This window comes from Triticum aestivum, chromosome 2D (assembly GCF_018294505.1).
Source record: "Triticum aestivum cultivar Chinese Spring chromosome 2D, IWGSC CS RefSeq v2.1, whole genome shotgun sequence".
NCBI lineage: Eukaryota > Viridiplantae > Streptophyta > Magnoliopsida > Poales > Poaceae > Triticum > Triticum aestivum.
In genome coordinates, this window is record NC_057799.1 from 85,165,282 (window position 1) to 85,174,983 (window position 9,702).

Here is a 9,702-nt window from a genome sequence, read left to right on the forward strand (position 1 = left end):
ACATGGTGGACGGCCAACACGCAGAGTGCGGAGGCGCCATGGTGAGCAAGATGCCCAACGTCGTATGGCCTAAAGGCACTTTCGTGGAGACTGTCAAAGGGTGGCAAAAACAGTGGTTCTATGTCACAGAGCCCCACGGCACCACCTGGGCCGAGGCTCCCGAGTTCAGGTCTGGGGCCCCAATGCGGCTCACCTCCAGGATAGAGAAGGTCCTAGACTGGGCCTCGTCGGACGAGCTGAAAGCGCTGCAGACGCGCATAAAGACCATGGTCAACAAGAACATCAAGCTTGTCATTGTGATCCAGGTGATGCTCTTTCGCCGAATCCTTCCATGCCAAAGCCGGACCTGCAATTTGTGGGAATTCGATCCGGCAAGCACCAGACCCTGCAACACTTCTTCGGCGTTACGCATGAAGGTTTTTGGAAGGTGCTCTTCAAGGCCGACAAGACATGGCCGAAGGATACCGAAGACCGTGGGTACAACCTGACCCACCCTGCCAGTCCGGTAAGTTCTCCCATGTTTTCAAGGTGTATCCTTTACTTACATACTCAAGGAGCATGTCTAAGCTTCCCCGTCTTTACTTTTTCAGGGCTGGACGAAGAAGGCGGAGCTGATCAAGAGTCCGGCTCCGCTGCCCGAAGACCCAGCAATTCCTCTTCTAACGAAGATGCTGGTTCCGGCGCCCTACCAGGCGCCGGAGAAGAAGGCCAAGAAGAAGGCCAAGGGGGCCAGAGGTGGCCTCCGTCACAAGGGCACTTCGGACATGACGTCCAAAGATGCCGAGACCCAGTCCTCACCCGCCACCGACGACGAGGAGGAGGAGGAGGAGGAAAGCAACTCCCCCCTAAGGGGGAAGGAAGAAAAGGGTGGCCTCCACGCGTCTGGAGGCCAAAGCGTCCAAGAGGGGGAGAGCCTCCCTTGCGCACGATACCGTGCCGGAAACCGACAGCAGCTCAGAGTGGCGCCCCAGGGATAAGCCCCCGGTCGGATCATAAGTATTCAAGGGTTCTAAAGTACTTATATGTCCGACTCCTCTATCTCGTAATTCTAATGCGTCGAATCATGTGCTGCAGTCCAGCCCTCAATAGCTCCCAGCGATCCTCATCAAGGGGTTCGCTAGATCCAAAGGCTATGGACAGCGATTCGCTGCTGACAGCTACCTCTCCCAAGGCCACGGACGATGCCGAGACGGTGTCCCGAAGGACCGTCACGGGCCAGGGAGAGGCGCAGAGGGCCATTGGGATGGCGTCGGAGGGTGAAATCTCGGCTGCCAGACATCTGGGGGAGCAAGTCCCCCTGGAGACTGGCGATGGGGGCCATATCCAGTGTGGCCCCCAGCCGAATATTGTTCCAGAGACCCATACGGCCCCGGAATCAAGAAGGCAACCTCCTTTGAAAGAAGGAGGTGCACCTATCCCACCGGTGACTTCTGTCCATCCAGAGGCACCGGATACTCTAATGGAAGCGCTGTGAGGCGCTTCTATCGTGGAAGAACACCGCACCCTCATGGGTACGGTGATTGAAAGGGTTCAGTCCGTTAAGAGCGGACTGACCGAAGCCTGCACCCACCTTCTGACAGGCTTTGAGGTAAGCGACGCAATTTATGTAAAAGGAAAGTCAAAGTATAGACAGTAGCCCCTGAGACTCTATCCGGTGTTCGGAAAGAATAGCCGAACAGAGGATCAAATAGTTTTTCGCAGCAGACTAACCATATATGTCTATGTGAATAAGCAGGCGTCGCTGCTAGCCGCGACCTCTCATGTTGCCGAAGTCTCTGGACTGAAGCAGAGGCTGGAGCGGGCTGAGGGGGAGCTCGGGCAAGCAAGGAGACAGCTGGAGGAGAAGCAGGGTATGTGATGACCTGCTGTGTATCAGAAAGGATTGGTGATTTATGTTGACTATGGTGTCATGGTATTTGTAGGAGCGGCGACTGAGGTGGAAACCCTCAAGAAGTCATTGGCCGAGGCCCAAGAGAAAGCAGCAAAGGAGTTGACCGCCCGTGAAAAACACGAGGCCAGGGTCGGTGAGGTCCAGCAAGAGCTCCAAGACGCTGTGAAGAAATACGAGTCCTTGGAGCGCGATATTGCGGATCAAAAGACCGAACTCGCCAAGGCTCGCCAAAGCGCACAAGATGCCCGGGTTGAAGCCCAGGGCGCTCTCCAGGAGATTCAAGAGGCGAAGAAGATCGCGGCGGGTAAGGCCCTTATTATGCAGAGCAAATATGTGAAGAAGAGGTATCTCTTACTAACCCGGATTTGGAGTTCTCCAGGAGCGTTTGCGGACTTGCCGTGCAGTGTAGCCGACGCTGAAGAGTTCTTCCGAGCAGAAGAGGGGAGCTCGATGGAGAAGCTGTTCTGGTCGCAATACCTTGCGCCAGAACATCCGGTGCCTTTTAGAAACCAGCTAAAACAACTGGTCGAATTGCATAGGGTGGCCGAACTGGCCATGAAGGATTTAATAATCTGGCTGTGGCCTGCCGAAGCTATACCCAGCAGCTACTTCGGGCTTGTGAAGCGGATGGTCAATGCCTGCCCTCGGCTCGACGTCATCAGGCGGTCGGTCTGCATCGAGGGTGCGCAGATGGCCTTCGCCCGTGTCAAGGTGCAGTGGGTGAAGATGAACGCCGTCAAGCTCGCGACCGAGGGGCCGCCCGCTGGCAAGGAGCACCGCACGCCTGAACGTTATTTTGAAGATGTCCTGGAGGGATCCCGCACTGTAGCGGAGCAATGTTCTAAGGACATTATTTTTGAATGAAATACTTTCATGTTATCCTGTCCTGTAGGGTGGAACAAAGCTGTTATGTAATATAATGCTTGTTATTATTAAAATTTTACCTCTTGTGCGGCCGATTTTATTAAATCTAAGAGTTGGCCAGTCGTCGGCTTCAGCCCCCACGTAGGTAGTACAGGGGTGTTCGGGATGGAATCTAAACACTCTTTATCCAAAAATTTGGTCCTTCAAGGAGGTGTTTAGCGCAACGAACCAGACAATCGGACTATGTGGCTTTATCACCCTCACTTAGCCATAGGAGTTTGACAATAAAAATGTAGGCGCAGCCCCTAGTTAGCATTTAATTCGAACTAGGGTGCTGTAAACACCTGATCGGACTGAGGCCGATCCGTCGCATAATGCGGAAAAAATCGCAAAAGATTTGTAACCCCCGAACAGCTGACCGGCTCACACCGCATCATGACAGTCAGTTTTCGGCTTTCTCTACTGAGGTGCTCATCTGGATAAACTAGGACACAATCGCAGTAGTTCTCCCTTTACTACCCTAGCCGATAGAGTGGAACGTAAGGTAGTAAGCACAGGAGCCGCGCAACCCAACTATTGACCAAAGACATGATTCGGAGCCAATGCATATAATGCTAAAATTCAAAGCGCCGAACTATACTGTAAAAGTGTTCGGACTTTGGTGCCATAGTAGGGAGCATAGTGAAGCCCCAGGCAAATTAAAGCGTACCGGAGTGTACGTGTGCAATCGATAAAAATAATGAAATAAAATGAAGTTGTAAGCTAGTGCCACATAAGTTGGGCCGCAAACAGTTTTCGTTATAATTAGATTAATACGTCAAAGCGTATTTGTACAAATAGTGCGAGAAGCACCCGGGCTATTTGACATGCCAAGGTCAAGGGGTGAGCTTGCGTGTGGGTCCTGAAAACAGGTAGAATGACCGTCGAGGGCGACATCCAGAAATCCCCCCACACGTTTGTGGTACTTGCCGCCTTGGTGTATCCGACCTTCGAAAGGACCACTGAGCAGGCCACCGCGTGGGGCCTGTGGAAAAGAAACCTAAAAAGGAAAAAAAGAAAAGTGAAAGTATGTGTGTCCGGAGAAGGTCGAGCCATATTGTGGACCACAATCTGTTTATGCCTCCATCTCTGCCCATGGTATTTTCAGTGCGTAGTTATGTACTCATGGTACATATGCCGCCACTTGGTCGGGATTGAGACAGAGGTCGAATTGCTAATCTAGCTCCTGGTGAGCCGGATTGTCATGCTGCGGAGTAGTCCAGACTCGTTTGACAGTGTCCGGGAGCTTGGCCGTTGAATTAAAATTCTGTCTTAGAAGGCCGCTCTGTACTTCCGCTGCCAGGGCCGCGGTGTGCTCCTCTGTACGGAGAGAGCGCTCCGTGTTTCCATTGATTGTTATGACGCCACGTGGTCCGGGCATCTTGAGCTTGAGATATGCGTAGTGCGGCACCGCATTGAATCGAGCAAATGCGGTTCGTCCGAGCAGTGCGTGATAGCCACTGTGGAAGGGGACGATACCGAAGATCAACTCTTCGCTTCTGAAGTTGTTGGGGGATCCGAAGACGACCTCCAATGTGATTGAGCCCGTGCAGCGGGCCTCTACACCTGGTATAACTCCTTTAAAGGTAGTTTTGGTGGGCTTGATCCTTGATGGATCGATGCCCATTTTGCGCACGATATCCTAATAGAGGAGGTTAAGGCTGTTGCCCCCGTCCATGAGGACTCACATGAGGTGGAAACCATCGATTATTGGGTTGAGGACCAGTGCGGCTGAACCGCCGTGGCGGATGCTAGTCGGGTGGTCCCTATGATCGAAAGTGATCGGACAGGACGACCATGGGTTGAATTTTGGGGCGACTGGCTCTATCGCATAAACGCCCCTGAGCGCGCGCTTGCGCTCCCTCTTGGGGATATGGGTAGCGTATATCATGTTCACCGTTTTGACCTGAGGGGGAAACGTTTTCTGTCCCCCTGTGTTCGGTGGACGGGTCTCCTCATCATCGTCCTCGCTTTGCGACCCCTTCTCCTTGTTCTCGGCATTTATCTTGTTGGCCTGTTTAAAAACCCCGCAACTCCTGTTGGTGTGATTGGCTGGTTTATCGGGGGTGTCGTGTATCTGGCATGGACGATCGAGTATGCGTGTTGGGAATCGTAGCATAATTTTAAAATTTTCCTACGTTCACCAAGATGCATCTATGGAGTCTACTAGCAACGAGGGGAAGGGAATGCATCTACATACCCTTGTAGATCGCGAGCGGAAGCGTTCCAATGAACGTGGATGACGGAGTCGTACTCGCCGTGATCCAAATCACCGATGACCGAGTGCCGAACGGACGGCACCTCCGCGTTCAACACATGTACGGTGCAGCGACGTCTCCTCCTTCTTGATCCAGCAAGGGGGAAGGAGAGGTTGATGGAGATCCAGCAGCACGACGGCGTGGTGGTGGATGTAGCGGGTCTCCGGCAGGGCTTCGCCGAGCTTCTGCGAGAGAGAGAGAGAGAGGTGTTGCAGGGGAGGAGGGAGGCGCCCAAGGCTGTAGGTTGCTGCCCTCCCTCCCCCCCTTTATATAGGCCCCCTGGGGGGGCGCCGGCCCTGGGAGATGGGATCTCCAAGGGGGGGCGGCGGCCAAAGGGGGGAAGGGGTGCCTTGCCCCCCAAGGCAAGGGGGAAGCTCCCCCCCTAGGGTTCCCAACCCTAGGCGCATGGGGGGAGGCCCAAGGGGGGCGCCCCAGCCCACTAAGGGCTGGTTCCCTTCCACTTTCAGCCCACGGGGCCCTCCGGGATAGGTGGCCCCACCCGGTGGACCCCCGGGACCCTTCCGGTGGTCCCGGTACAATACCGGTAACCCCCGAAACTTTCCCGGTGGCCGAAACTTGACTTCCTATATATAATTCTTCACCTCCGGACCATTCCGGAACCTCTCGTGACGTCCGGGATCTCATCCGGGACTCCGAACAACTTTCGGGTTTCCGCATACATATATCTCTACAACCCTAGCGTCACCGAACCTTAAGTGTGTAGACCCTACGGGTTCGGGAGACATGCAGACATGACCGAGACGCCTCTCCGGTCAATAACCAACAGCGGGATCTGGATACCCATGTTGGCTCCCACATGTTCCACGATGATCTCATCGGATGAACCACGGTGTCGAGGATTCAATCAATCCCGTATGCAATTCCCTTTGTCAATCGGTATGTTACTTGCCCGAGATTCGATCGTCGGTATCCCAATACCTTGTTCAATCTCGTTACCGGCAAGTCTCTTTACTCGTACCGCAATGCATGATCCCGTGACTAACGCCTTAGTCACATTGAGCTCATTATGATGATGCATTACCGAGTGGGCCCAGAGATACCTCTCCGTCACACGGAGTGACAAATCCCAGTCTCGATCCGTGCCAACCCAACAGACACTTTCGGAGATACCCGTAGTGCACCTTTATAGTCACCCAGTTACGTTGTGACGTTTGGCACACCCAAAGCACTCCTACGGTATCCGGGAGTTGCACGATCTCATGGTCTAAGGAAAAGATACTTGACATTGGAAAAGCTCTAGCAAACGAAACTACACGATCTTTTATGCTATGCTTAGGATTGGGTCTTGTCCATCACATCATTCTCCTAATGATGTGATCCCGTTATCAATGACATCCAATGTCCATAGTCAGGAAACCATGACTATCTGTTGATCAACGAGCTAGTCAACTAGAGGCTTACTAGGGACACGTTGTGGTCTATGTATTCACACATGTATTACGATTTCCGGACAATACAATTATAGCATGAACAATAGACAATTATCATGAACAAAGAAATATAATAATAACCATTTATTATTGCCTCTAGGGCATATTTCCAACAGTCTCCCACTTGCACTAGAGTCAATAATCTAGTTACATTGTGATGAATCGAACACCCATTGCGTCCTGGTGTTGATCATGTTTTGCCCTAGGGAGAGGTTTAGTCAACGGATCTGCTACATTCAGGTCCGTATGTACTTTACAAATATCTATGTCTCCATTTTGAACACTTTCACGAATGGAGTTGAAGCGACGCTTGATATGCCTGGTCTTCCTGTGAAACCTGGGCTCCTTCGCAAGGGCAATAGCTCCAGTGTTGTCACAGAAGAGAGTCATCGGGCCCGACGCATTGGGAATCACCCCTAGGTCGGTAATGAACTCCTTCATCCAGACTGCTTCCTGTGCTGCCTCCGAGGCTGCCATGTACTCCGCTTCACATGTAGATCCCGCCACGACGCTTTGCTTGCAACTGCACCAGCTTACTGCTCCTCCATTCAAAATATACACGTATCCGGTCTGTGACTTCGAGTCATCCAGATCTGTGTCGAAGCTAGCGTCGACGTAACCCTTTACGACGAGCTCTTCGTCACCTCCATAAACGAGAAACATATCCTTAGTCCTCTTCAGGTACTTCAGGATATTCTTGACCGCTGTCCAGTGTTCCATGCCGGGATTACTTTGGTACCTTCCTACCAAACTTACGGCAAGGTTTACATCAGGTCTGGTACACAGCATGGCATACATAATAGACCCTATGGCCGAGGCATAGGGGATGACACTCATCTTTTCTATATCTTCTGCCGTGGTCGGGCATTGAGCCGTGCTCAATTGCACACCTTGCAATACAGGCAAGAACCCCTTCTTGGACTGATCCATACTGAACTTCTTCAATATCTTGTCAAGGTATGTACTCTGTGAAAGACCAATGAGGCGTCTTGATCTATCTCTATAGATCTTGATGCCTAATATATAAGCAGCTTCTCCAAGGTCCTTCATTGAAAAACACTTATTCAAATAGGCCTTTATACTTTCCAAGAATTCTATATCATTTCCCATCAATAGTATGTCATCCACATATAATATGAGAAATGCTACAGAGCTCCCACTCACTTTCTTGTAAACACAGGCTTCTCCATAAGTCTGTGTAAACCCAAACGCTTTGATCATCTCATCAAAGCGAATGTTCCAACTCCGAGATGCTTGCACCAGCCCATAGATTGAGCGCTGGAGCTTGCATACTTTGTTAGCATTCTTAGGATCGACAAAACCTTCCGGCTGCATCATATACAACTCTTCCTTAAGGAAGCCGTTAAGGAATGCCGTTTTGACGTCCATCTGCCATATCTCATAATCATAGTATGCGGCAATTGCTAACATGATTCGGACGGACTTCAGCTTCGCTACGGGTGAGAAAGTCTCATCGTAGTCAACCCCTTGAACTTGTCGATAACCCTTAGCGACAAGTCGAGCTTTGTAGATGGTCACATTACCATCTGCGTCCGTCTTCTTCTTAAAGATCCATTTGTTTTCTATGGCTCGCCGCTCATCGGGCAAGTCAGTCAAAGTCCATACTTTGTTTTCATACATGGATTCTATCTCGGATTTCATGGCTTCTAGCCATTTGTCGGAATCCGGGCCCGCCATCGCTTCTTCATAGTTCGAAGGTTCACCGTTGTCTAACAACATGATTTCCAGGACAGGGTTGCCGTACCACTCTGGTGCGGAACGTGTCCTTGTGGACCTACGAAGTTCAGTAACTTGATCCGAAGCTTCATGATCATCATCATTAACTTCCTCCCCAGTCGGTGTAGGCACCACAGGAACATTTTCCCGCGCTGCGCTACTTTCCGGTTCGGAAGGGGTGACTATCACCTCATCAAGTTCCACTTTCCTCCCACTCAATTCTTTCGAGAGAAACTCCTTCTCCAGAAAGGACCCGTTCTTGGCAACGAAGATCTTGCCTTCGGATCTGAGGTAGAAGGTATACCCAATAGTTTCCTTAGGGTATCCTATGAAGACGCATTTTTCCGACTTGGGTTCGAGCTTTTCAGGTTGAAGTTTCTTGACATAAGCATCGCATCCCCAAACTTTTAGAAACGACAGCTTAGGTTTCTTCCCAAACCATAATTCATACGGTGTCGTCTCAACGGATTTCGACGGAGCCCTATTTAAAGTGAATGCGGCAGTCTCTAAAGCATAGCCCCAAAATGAGAGCGGTAAATCGGTAAGAGACATCATAGATCGCACCATATCCAATAGAGTGCGATTACGACGTTCGGACACACCATTTCTCTGAGGTGTTCCAGGCGGCGTGAGTTGTGAAACTATTCCACATTTCCTTAAGTGTGTACCAAATTCGTGACTTAAATATTCTCCACCACGATCTGATCGTAAGAATTTTATTTTCCTGTCACGTTGATTCTCAACTTCACTCTGAAATTCCTTGAACTTTTCAAAGGTTTCAGACTTGTGTTTCATTAGGTAGACATACCCATATCTACTTAAATCATCAGTGAGAGTGAGAACATAACGATATCCTCCGCGAGCCTCAACACTCATTGGACCACACACATCGGTATGTATGATTTCCAATAAGTTGGTTGCTCGCTCCATTGTTCCGGAGAACGGAGTCTTGGTCATCTTACCCATGAGGCATGGTTCGCACGTGTCAAATGATTCGTAATCAAGAGACTCCAAAAGTCCATCTGCATGGAGCTTCTTCATGCGCTTGACACCAATGTGACCAAGGCGGCAGTGCCACAAGTATGTGGGACTATCGTTATCAACTTTACATCTTTTGGTATTCACACTATGAACATGTGTAACATCACGTTCGAGATTCATCAAAAATAAACCATTGACCAGCGGGGCATGACCATAAAACATATCTCTCAAATAAATAGAACAACCATTATTCTCGGATTTAAATGAGTAGCCATCTCGAATTAAACGAGATCCAGATACAATGTTCATGCTCAAAGCTGGCACTAAATAACAATTATTGAGGTTTAAAACTAATCCCGTGGGTAGATGCAGAGGTAGCGTGCCGACGGCGATCACATCGACCTTGGAACCATTCCCGACGCGCATCGTCACCTCGTCCTTCGCCAGTCTCCGTTTATTCCGTAGTTCCTGTTTTGAGTTA